This window comes from Triticum urartu, chromosome 7A (genome assembly GCF_056163025.1).
Source record: "Triticum urartu cultivar PI428250 chromosome 7A, HENAU_Tu73, whole genome shotgun sequence".
NCBI lineage: Eukaryota > Viridiplantae > Streptophyta > Magnoliopsida > Poales > Poaceae > Triticum > Triticum urartu.
This window is the reverse complement of record NC_141879.1, coordinates 163,362,883-163,374,326: the sequence shown is the minus strand read 5'-3', so window position 1 is coordinate 163,374,326 and position 11,444 is coordinate 163,362,883.

Below are 11,444 nucleotides of genomic sequence, written 5' to 3'. Positions count from 1 at the left end.
CGACGAGCCCGCCTCCGACGCGGGCACCGACCACCTCGTCAACCTCCTCGGCCGGCTCCATGTCTCCGGCGAGCCTGCAGTGGACTTGGAGTCGGTTGGCTCCACCGATCTGATGCCTGTCGACTCCGACACGGCCTCATTCGACACCTTCCCCACCAACGTCACAATCTACAACGACCCGCTTCCCCGAGCCGATGGCTGCGGCGCTGTCACCACCGAGGTGATGGTCATCGGCCACGACGGCGCTGCTGACGAAAGCGCCCACGACGCCCCGCACGCGGCGGTCCATGACTTCTCCATCCCCCTCCCGGCCGACGCCGATGCTGAAGCACTGGAGGCTCGCCGCCTCGCCCTCCTCGTAGAGGGCCGGAAGTTGGTTTCCATGAGACGCCTCGCTGAGGCCCACCGACGCGAGGCCGACCGCGCCGCCTTTGGCACGCCGCCCCCAGGCGGGCCCAGCCGGGTCGGCGTTGTCAGACAGCGCGGCGCTGTCGTTGCCGATGCGTTAGGAGTCGACCGCCCAGTCTACGCCACTCCACTCGAGAACCTGCGCGCCGCCCAGGCGGCCGTAGACGAGCTAGATGGACTGGGGGCCGAAGAACTCCCCCACATGACCCGACGCATCCAGCAGCTGATTGATGCAGCCGCGCAGCGGCACGAAGCCAACGCCCGCGCGGAAAGCCCTCCCCCACGCCGAGATCACGGCGCGATGTCCCGGACGCCGACTGCGGGTAGAGACCGCGCGCGGCGCGAGAAAGAGCCGGCTGCCAGCCGAAGCCAAACCCGGATCTCCATCGAGCGAGACGCAGAAGGCCATCCTCGGGCTGTGGAGTGGTGGGGCAACCCGCCTCCGCCTCGGCCCCGTGGAGAGAGATATCCCACCCCTCCGCCTGTGGCGCATGCGACTCTCAGCGGCCGACTAGGTCGCCGTGAAGGAGTCGGCAAAAACGACGCCCGCCATCGGATCGACCGCCTGGCGCGATCCCTGGCACTGGAAGAAGAAGACGATGTCGGTCCGCCTTGCTTCGGCCCCGCATCCGCGATGAGCCCTTCCCCAAAGGGTTCTCGCTCCCAAGAGACACGCCCAAGTACAACGGCTCCGTGAAGCCGGAAGATTGGTTGATCGACTACTCCACGGCGGTTAGCACAGCCAACGGCAACCGGCGCGTTGCCGTGAAGTACGTGCCCCTCATGCTGCAAGGCACGGCGCGGACCTGGCTCAACAGCCTCAAACCACACAGCATCAACAGCTGGCTAGATTTCACAGAAGCTTTCATCCGCAACTTCACCAGCACCTACAAGCGGGCTCCCAAGCCCAGACAGCTCTCCTTGTGCGTATAAGGCCCCGCCGAGTCAACTCGTGATTACCTCACGCGTTGGGCCGAGCTCCGCAACTCTTGCGAAGGGGTGCATGAGGTGCAAGCCATAGAATACTTCACAGCCGGGTGCCGAGAAGGCACCCTCCTCAAGCACAAGCTTCTCTGCGACGAGCCGACTACCCTCGATGAGCTTCTGGACATAGCGGACAAGTACGCCACCGCCAACTCCTCAATGAAGACCGAGCTCCGGGTAGACGCGTCCGGAAAAGTACTCAACCCGGCGCCCAAGACGCCGGCTGGGGATTCTGGCCGATGCCCACACTCGAACGACCACAAGCGCAAGGGCCCCGCGCCGCCTCCCGCCAGTCGGCAGGTGGCCACAGTGGAAGACGTGCCGCCCGAAGGGCGGCCCGCGCCCAAGAAACCCAAGGGCGGCAGGGCGGCTTGGCAGCCGGCCTTCTCCTACGAGCAAACTCTCGACGCCCCGTGCAAGTTCCAGAGCGGCGCGAAGCCGTCCAACCACACAACCCGGAAGTGCCATTGGCTCACCCGAATCTCCAAAGGCAAAGGGCTCGCGCCGCCTCCGCCTGTCGGCCCGCCGCCTCCGGTTCCGCCGCCGCCGGCCGCTCGGCCCGCAATCGGAGCCGTGCATGATGAGTTCCCCGACGAGCATGCCGCCTATATCATCTTTACAAGCCAGCCCGAAGACCGACGCAGCAAACGCCGAGAGAACCAGGAAGTCAGTATGGCTGCTGCCAACCCCGCCGAGCACATGCACTGGTCAGAAAAACCTATCAGTTGAAGCCGGGCCGACCACCCAGAGGTGATGCTGTCTCCCGGCTCTTATGCGTTGGTTCTGGATGCCACCCTTGCAACGGACAGACGCGCCGCCCGCTTCTCCCGTGTGTTGATAGACGTCGGGAGCAGCATCAACATCTTGTACCGCGACACCCTGGAGAAGCTGAACGTCAAGACGAGGCAACTCATGCCTACTCGGACAGTGTTCCATGGCATCGTACCCGGCCTGTCCTGCGCCCCCATTGGCAAGATCAAGATTGATGTACTTTTTGGGGACATGGAGAATTTCCGTCGGGAAGCGATCTGGTTTGAAGTGGTGGACCTGGAGAGCCCTTACCATGCATTGCTTGGCCGACCTGCCTTGGCCAAATTCATGGCGGTTCCCCACTATGCATACCTCAAGATAAAGATACCAAGAACCAAAGGCGTCTTCACCGTAGCCGGCGACTACAAGAAGTCCTCTGAGTGTGCAGCAGCCGGCAGCCGGCTGGCCGAGTCCCTTATGATTGCCGAAGAAAAGAAGATGTTGGACCGAGTCGCGGCCATAGCCGGCAAGCAGTCGGCCTTGTCCCGTGATCCCAAGGACATGATGCTCAAGGATCTTTCCAGCCGGCGAAGGAGACGAAGAAGATACCTCTTGACCCCGAGCACCCAGAGAGGTTTGCCGTCATCAGGGCAAACCTGAACAGCAAATAGGAAGGCGAGCTTGCCAATTTCCTCCGTGAGAATCGGGACATCTTTGCATGGTCCCCCAAGGACATGCCGGGCGTTCCGAAGGAATTCGCCGAGCACAAATTACACGTCCGAGAAGACGCAAAGCCAGTCAAATAACCCCTCCGCCGACTGTCGGAGGAGAAACGCAGGATTGTCGGAGAGGAGATAGCCCGGCTTCTGGTAGCCGGCTTCATTATGGAAGTTTTCTTTCCAGAGTGGCTCGCCAACCCAGTCCTCGTGCTAAAGAAGAACAACAAGTGGCGCATGTGTATAGACTACACGAGCCTCAACAAGGCCTGCCCCAAAGATCCCTTTGCTCTGCCAAGGATTGACCAAGTGATAGACTCCACGGCCGGATGCGAGCTGTTGAGTTTCTTGGATGCTTACTCAGGGTATCACCAGATAAAGTTAGATCCGGCAGACCGCTTGAAGACTGCCTTCATCACGCCATTCGGAGCCTTCTGCTACCTGACTATGACATTCGGCTTGAGAAACGCCGGTGCCACTTTTCAGCGTTGCATGCAGAAGTGCCTCCTCAAGCAACTCGGCAGAAATGCCCACGTCTACGTGGATGACATTGTGGTGAAGACGGAGAAGCGCGGCACCTTGCTGGAAGACCTCAAGGAAACATTTGAGAACCTACGCCGGTTCCAAATCAAGCTTAACCCCGAGAAATGCGTGTTCGGAGTACCAGCCGGCCAGCTCCTAGGCTTCCTGGTCTCCGAACGCGGCATCGAATGCAACCCAGTAAAGATCAAGGCCATTGAGAGAATGGCGATTCCCACCAAGCTTCGAGACATCCAGAAGTTCACCGAGTGCTTGGCCTCCCTAAACCGCTTCATCAGCCGGCTCGGAGAGAAAGCTCTCCCCCTCTACCGCCTCATGAAGAAGACCACTCACTTCGAGTGGAACGACCAAGCTGACCAAGCTTTCCACGAGCTGAAGAAGATGCTAGCCAGACCGCCAGTCCTGGCGGCGCCGACCGATAAAGAGCCCATGCTCCTCTACATTGCCGCAACCAGCCGGGTGGTCAGCACCGTCATCGTAGTCCAACGCCCAGAAGAAGGCCGAGCCCAGCCGGTCCAGAGGCCGGTGTACTATTTGAGCGAGGTGATGTCTACCTCGAAGCAGAACTACCCGCACTACCAGAAGATGTGCTACGGCGTGTACTTCGCCGCCAAGAAGCTGAAGCCCTACTTCCAAGAGCATCCCATCACGGTTGTATGCACCGCCCCGCTGGCCGAGATCATAGGCAGCCGGGACGCATCCGGCCGGGTGGCGAAATGGGCCATTGAGCTGGGCCCCTATACGATCTTCTACCAGCCTCGCACCGCCATCAAGTCCCAAGCATTGGCCGACTTCCTCATCGACTGGGACGAGACCCAGTACCTGCCGCCGGCTCCCGACTCCACTCATTGGCGCATGCACTTTGATGGATCCAAGATGCGCACCGGCTTGGGAGCCGGCATCGTCCTCACCTCTCCCAAAGGCGACAAGCTCAGATACATGCTGCAAATCAACTTTGCCACCTCCAACAATGTAGCCGAGTACGAGGCGCTCATACACGGGCTCCGGCTTGCCAAAGAACTCGAAATTCGCCGGATCCTATGTTATGGCGACTCGGACTTGGTGGTCCAGCAATTATCCGACGATTGGGACGCCAAGGACGCAAATATGGCAAGCTACCGCTTCCTCGTTCAGCAGATCAGTGGGTATTTTGAAGGATGCGAGTTCCTCCACGTACCGCGAGCCGACAACGAGCCAGCTGACGCTCTGGCTCGAATAGGCTCCACTCGGCAAGCAATACCAACCGGCGTCTCTCTACAACGCCTCCTCAAGCCGTCTATCAAGCCGTCTCCAGAGTCCGATTCCATCTTCGTGCCGCCTGACCCCGACGCGGCCGGGTCTGGCTCGAAGAACCAAGTAGGTGGCCCGGGGACTTCGATAGTCGGCCAGGGGGTATCAGCAGGCGGCTCGGGGACTTCCGTAGTTACGCCCGACCCGGGGACTGCCTCACTCGGCTCGGGGACTGCGGTAGTCGGCCCGGAGACTACACCAACACAACAGGCGGCGGCCGACTCCAGCATTTCACCGCTCAGCCGTTTTGGCAATAGAAGAAGTCGCAGCTCCATCATGGGCTCAATCCATCCTCAACTTCCTAATAAACCAAGATCTGCCGGCTGACGAAGTAGAGGCAAGACAAGTACAATGCCGAGCCGGAGCATACACAATCGTCAACAGAGAACTCGTCAAGCGCAGTGTCACTGGAGTCCTCCAGCGATGCGTCGAGCAAGAGAAGGGCATTGCAATCCTCAGAGACATCCACCAAGGAGAATGCAGCCACCATGCGGCCTCAAGATCACTCGTCGCCAAAGCCTTCCGCCATGGTTTGTTTTGGCCGACTGCTTTGGATGACGCCAAGGAGTTAGTTAAACATTGCAAAGGGTGCCAACTCTTCAGCTCCAAGCAACACATGCCGGCTTCAGCACTCAAGACCATTCCCCTCACATGGCCCTTCGTCATTTGGGGACTGGACATGGTGGGCCCATTCAAGACGGCGCGCGGTGGCATGACACATCTGCTTGTCGCCGTGGACAAATTCACCAAATGGATTGAAGCAAAGCCGATCAAGAAGCTGAATGGGCCGACTGCTGTCACATTTATCGCAGATATAACAACTCGGTACGGCGTGCCACACAGCATCATCACCGACAATGGCACAAATTTCGCCAAGGGAGCCTTGGCACGTTTCTGCGCGACGCAAGGCATCTAGTTGGATCTAGCATCCGTCACCCACCCGCAGTCAAACGGCTAGGTCGAGCGAGCCAACGGCCTCATCCTTTCCGGCATCAAGCCCCGACTGATTGTACCACTGGAGCGTTCAGCCGGCTGTTGGCTCGACGAGCTGCCGGCTGTCCTCTGGAGTCTGCGCACTACACCAAACAAGTCAACCGGCTTCACCCCTTTCTTCCTCGTGTATGGTGTCGAGGTGGTCATCCCAACTGACATCGAGTTCGACTCGCCTCGAGTAACCATGTACACAGAAGCGGAGGCCAAGGAAGCACGAGAAGATGGCGTCGACCTGCTGGAAGAAAGCCGGCTGTTAGCCCTCAGCCGGTCCGCCATCTATCAGCAGGGCTTGCGCCGCTACTAGAGCCGGAAGGTCAGGCCAAGATCCTTCCAAGAGGGCGATCTTGTGCTCCGGCTGATCCAGCGAACAGCCGGCCAGCACAAGCTCTCGGCCCCTTGGGAGGGCCCCTTCATCATCAGCAGAGCCTTAGGCAACGACTCCTACTACCTGATCGACGCGCAGAAGCCGAAGGCACGAAAGAGAGACGACTCCGGCAAGGAGTCGGAACGACCATGGAACGTCAACCTCCTCCGAAGGTTTTACAGCTGAAATGCAGTATGTATCACGCTAACTCTTGTACTAAGTACGAGACAATAGGGCCCCCGAGGAGAGCTCGGGGACTGCCATCTTTTGTCTATAAATGAAAAGTATCATGCTTATGGCCTTGTCATTGCATTCACTTTTTTCCGTCCGGCACCGGGTTCGACTAGTCGGCCCGGGGACTGGCCGCCTGGAGTTATATTAGAAGTCCTACCCGCAGTCAGACAAGTAGTGTGCCGGCTCCCAAGCCTTCTCTCGCCAAAAGTCGCAGTTCAAAGAACCGGCTGTCCGGCTGGCAAGAGTTAAGGGCAGGAACGGGTGCCCACACGAAAAACGGCTAGGGACTAACGGACTAATATAACAAAAGCCGGTTTTTCTCCCACCGCCGACCGGCTACCAGAGTAGCCGGCCGGCTGGCTTCCATTCACCTCGCTCCAATCTAAGGAAGCTCGAGTACTTGCCTTCCCAGAAGGGGAAGGCGGCAAAGGAAACAGCCTAAGGATAAAAAGCATACGTGAATGGAAACCAAACACGCACACGATAATATTTACATAAAAGACCTTCAAAAGGCCAGCATTCAACATAGTTTGGATACACCCCCAGTGGGTGGAACTGCGGAAGCTTAATAAAATTGTTCAGAAGGCAACAAGCAGGAAAAACAAGGACGGCAGATCAAGCCGGCGGAGCGACTGACGAGCCGGGCAAGTTGGTGGAGACGGCAGTGCCGGCTGGAGGAGTGGCCGGCTGGCGAACCTCGGCATGATCACCGCCTCCCGCAGAAGGCGCACTTGCGCGCGCCTCGTTGCTGGAGGCACGGTCAGGCTGAGGCTGGTTGGCTGTTCCACCGGCCGGCTCGACGTCTTCACTTTCCTCTCCTTCGTCGTCTTCGCCTTCGTCGCTGGAGGCGATCTCTTCTGCCGAGTCTTCACCTGCCGCCGGGTCCAGCCCGAACCACTCCTCCGGCTGGGCAACGCCGTCATCATTAATGTCGGGAGCAAAGACACTGATGTCAGTACACTCGGCGATTGTCGATGCGCACTGAGCGATAGCTGGCTGCACCTCTGCTAGCTCTTCGTCGGCCTCCAGCCACCAGGTGCGCAGCTGGTCCAGGTTTAGCCCCGGATACAAAGCTCGGACGAACTCCAGCGCCCGCCCAGCTCCAAGCCGGGCCGCCGACGCCTTCCAGGCCTCGAAGTGGCCAACCGCAACCTCCAGCTAGTCGGCAGTCCGACTCGGGGTGCGGGGAATCGTCTCGCTTGGCCAGAGGCCGGCCAACACCTGCGCTCCGGCACGCTGGAGGCGGCGGAGCATACGTTGAGCCGGCTGCAGCCGCGCTTGGACAGCCAAGAGTTGCTCTTCGAGCGACCGACTCGCGTCCGGCGCGACTTCAGCCCCCGCCTGCCGGCGCGCTTCGCGATGGGCCTCGATGGTTTGGGCGGCAAAGACGGAGTTGCCAGGAAAGTAGTCTGCACAGAGAATAAAAATCAGCTCAAGTCAGAACACAAGTCAGGCGGCATGGGACAGGCAAGGAGCGAGGAAAGCGGCTTACCGTCGATCAAATCATCAATACGACCGAAGCCTTCATTCAGCGCTTGCCTGGTCTCAGCCCAGCCCGGCGCTTCAGTCTCGAACTCGGCCTTCAGGGCGGCTTCGTTATCCTGCGCCTTCTTCAGAGCCGCCTTGTGGCTCTCCTCCTGGTCAGCCAGCTTCTTGGCCTGGCGGTCACGCTCCAGGACCAAGGCGTCGTACTCGGTTTCCTTGGCGCGAAGGGCGGCCTGCGCCTCGCTGAGCTCCCCCCTTAAGTCGGCATTGGCTTCTGCGAGCACGAAAGACAAAAGAAAAACCAGTAAGGTGAAGTCGTCAGGAAAGATCCGACCCGACTGCTCAGCAGTCGACCCGAATCTCGGGACTACACCCAGTGGGTGCGCTGACGCGCCCCCACAGGAGATGAACGAAACCAAGTACTTACTCTGGCTGCTGATCAGGCCTTCGGTTCTCTGACCCAGCTCCTGAGCCTAGGAGTTGAAGGCGGCAGCATGGAGCTTATGATACTCCTGGAAGATTAGACAGGAGGCGAGAATAAGGTAGTCGTCAAGGAAGATCCGACCCGACTGCTCAGCAGTCGGCCCGGATCTCGGGGACTACACCCAGTGGGTGCGCTGACGCGCCCCCACGGAAGAAATCAAGAGAACAAAGCAACCAAAGATAGAAGACTCACCCGGATGACGGCCCGCGTCGCAAGGAACTCCTGGGTGTATTGCTGCAGCGAGGCAGCTTGGGCCTGAAGCCGATTCCGAACCTCTTGGGCCGCCACATTCAGCTCGCCCGTCCCGCCACTGGGAGTCGACTCGCACGTGCCGGTGCTGGCCGCCTCCAAGGCCTCCGCCGTCTGGCTGGCACCCGTAGCTCGGTGCAGCTCCGGCGCAGCGATGCCTATCCCTGCGCGCTGGCGCATTGCCGGCTGCACCTCGAGGCCGGCTCCTGCTTCCGGCTCACCCCCAGCCGGCTGCTCTGGCGCCGCAGCCAACTGGCCACCTTGGCCCGCTCCGGTTGGCGCTGCCGGCGGCGCCCTCTCCACGAAGATCACGGAGTCCTCCCTCCGCTCCATCACCGGCGGTTCTTGGTCGACCTCCTCCAGCGGAGGCACAGGAATGTTGGGGGCCACGGCGCGGAGGGGAATGGCTAGCAGCGGAGGTTGGTTGTGTGAAGCCTCCGCCTCCGTCTCGGCAGCTACCGCCTCCGCCCGGGCCTTGGCTGCTGCATCGGCCTACTCCTTTGTCGCCAGGGCGGCCTTTCGCTCCGCCGCCTCCCGCGCCTCTTGTGCGTTCCACTCCGTGGCCTCCCTGAGGTCGACGCGGGGATCCACGCGGCGGGAGCCTGAAGACCCTCTAGTCGGCCCGACTACAGAGCCGCCCGGACCCCGCTCAAGGGAAAGCGGCGCCCTGTCCGGCGAGCAAAGAAAGGTTTAGAAGAGTTTTCAATCGAAAATAAGAACAACAAAAATATGTATCCAAGCATTCGACGACTTATGCTGAGATCGCCTACGGCTGCTTCACCGCCTTGCGGAAGCGGGTAGCCTTCGCGGCCGCCTCATCTCGCTTGGTCGCCGCCGTGGAAGCCTTGGGCTTCTTCGGCCGGCTACCGAAGAGGATCAACATGGCTCGGCGCTTCTGGGCGCCGCCGCCAGCAGCCGGCGCGGCGGACGAGCTCGCGCCTTGATGATCAGGCGCCGGCTGACGGCGCGGGGCGACTTCGACCTCGGCATCATCCGGCCAGTCCTCGAAGCCGGCCGTGAGCCCCATGCCTCCGGCCTCATCGCTTTCCCCCACAATGGCGTCTTCCATGGCGGCCGCTCCCAAGTCCGGGTCGTCGGCGTCATCCACCGTGCGGTCAGGGACGAGCTGGCGCTCTACCCCTGTGGCCCCGGTCGTCGGCGGAAGGAGAGGGTTCTGCTAGGGGCAAACCAACTGATCAAAGAGTCGACTATCATGAGGCCAGCTACCAAAGGAAGAAAAGAAGAAAGAACTTACGATGAGCGGAGGGTTGGCGCGAGAGTACGGCCCTTGCCATACCGCCAATCCTCGGTGAGCTTGCAGTTGGAAATATAGTTCACCATGTAGGAGACCTCCGCATGAGGCATCTCCCTGGTGCTCAGCCGGCTTGGGTCGAAGCGGCCGCTCATATGACAAACCATGTGAGGCCGGCTTTGGAGGGGAAGAACCCGACGCTCCACGAAGGCGGCCACCAAGTCGGCTCTGGTCAGGCCCTCCGACTGGATCATCACCCGAAGCCGGGAGACGGCTGCGTTCCCGGCCTGAGACAACGACCTGGCCCGGAAGCTCCACGAAGGTCGCCTCCCAGCCGGCGGGCCGGCTTCATAAGCCGGCAGGTTGAAGTAGTCGCCTTGATGTGCGACATTCTTCACGTAAAAGGATGACTTCTGCCAGAGCTTCACCGACTGAATCAGCGGGATGGGCGGGAACGGGTTGCTCTCGCTCGCCCGCCTCATGGCAGTGAAGGCTCCGCAAGGGGCGGGCACGCCCGCGACAACGGTGCCGAGCTTGCTTTGGAAGAATTCCGCCCAGAGCTCGAGCGTGGGGAGGACCCCAAGGAAGCCCTCGCACAGCGTGACGAAGGTCGACAGCAGCATCACCGCATTGGGCGTGAGGTGATGCGGCTAGAGGTTGTAGAATTCGAGGAAGGCTCAGAGGAACCCGCTCACTGGAAGGCCGAAGCCGCGCAGGCAGTGCGAGCGGAAGATCACCCGCTCGCCCTCCTCCGGTGCCGGCGAAATCTCCTTCTCCGGCGCTAGATGAACCCGAACGAAGTCCTCACCGGGCAGGCGTCGCGTCTGGCGGAGGAACGCGATGTGGTCCTCATGGACGTTGGAGCCATCCCACGAGCTTGACAGCGCCATGGGGCAGTGCGGTGAGAAGCAAGACGATGCGGCGGCGGAGCGGCGCGGCAAAGAGTTACTGCGGCGGCGGGAAGGAGAAGAAGGAAGATGAGAAAGGGCGGAGTGAGGGAGAGCGCGCGAGCCTCTGCCGCTCCCCCTCCTCCTACTTATAGACTGCGCAGCGGAGCCGAGGAGGCGCGGCGTGGGGGAACGTGGGGATCAACTGCGCCACTCCCCCATGTCCCACAATTATTACGCCTTGATGGCAGAATAAAACCGCCGCGAGAAGGCGAGCGGTCCATGTGGGCCGCAGAAGATCCACGCTCGGGCCGAGGCCTAGTAGTGGCGGGCCCGGGCCTGCGGTAGCGTCCCGTCGCGCGCGTGCACTGGCAGGGTTTCCTTGCTACGTGGCCTGCGGGATGGCCTGCGGACAGCTCGCAGGTCGACCGCATTCCCGCCTACGAGAAACGGAGCTCTCCGAAGTCAGCACGCACAAGCAAAGCTGGCCCCTCAGGATAGGAAGTTGACCAAGCTTCTCGTCCCTTTATCAACTTCGAAGCTCGCTCAGCTTCGGGGACTACTGTCGGAGTAAGTGACCACGGGTAGCCTAGCCGGCTCCCCCTGGCCTTTCTAAAAAAATTACGAGCCGATCCGGCTCTCAAGAAACCAAGACATGGGGCCGCCTTCCCCTGGCCGGCTGTCTCCCAGGCCGGCTATTGGGAGGCGGCCCAACTTCAGCCCTCATGAAGAAAGCCGCGGGAGGGCCAGCTCCGAGGAGCCGGCTGTGAGAAGGCCGACTCCAAGGAGCCGGCTCCCATAAAGCGGT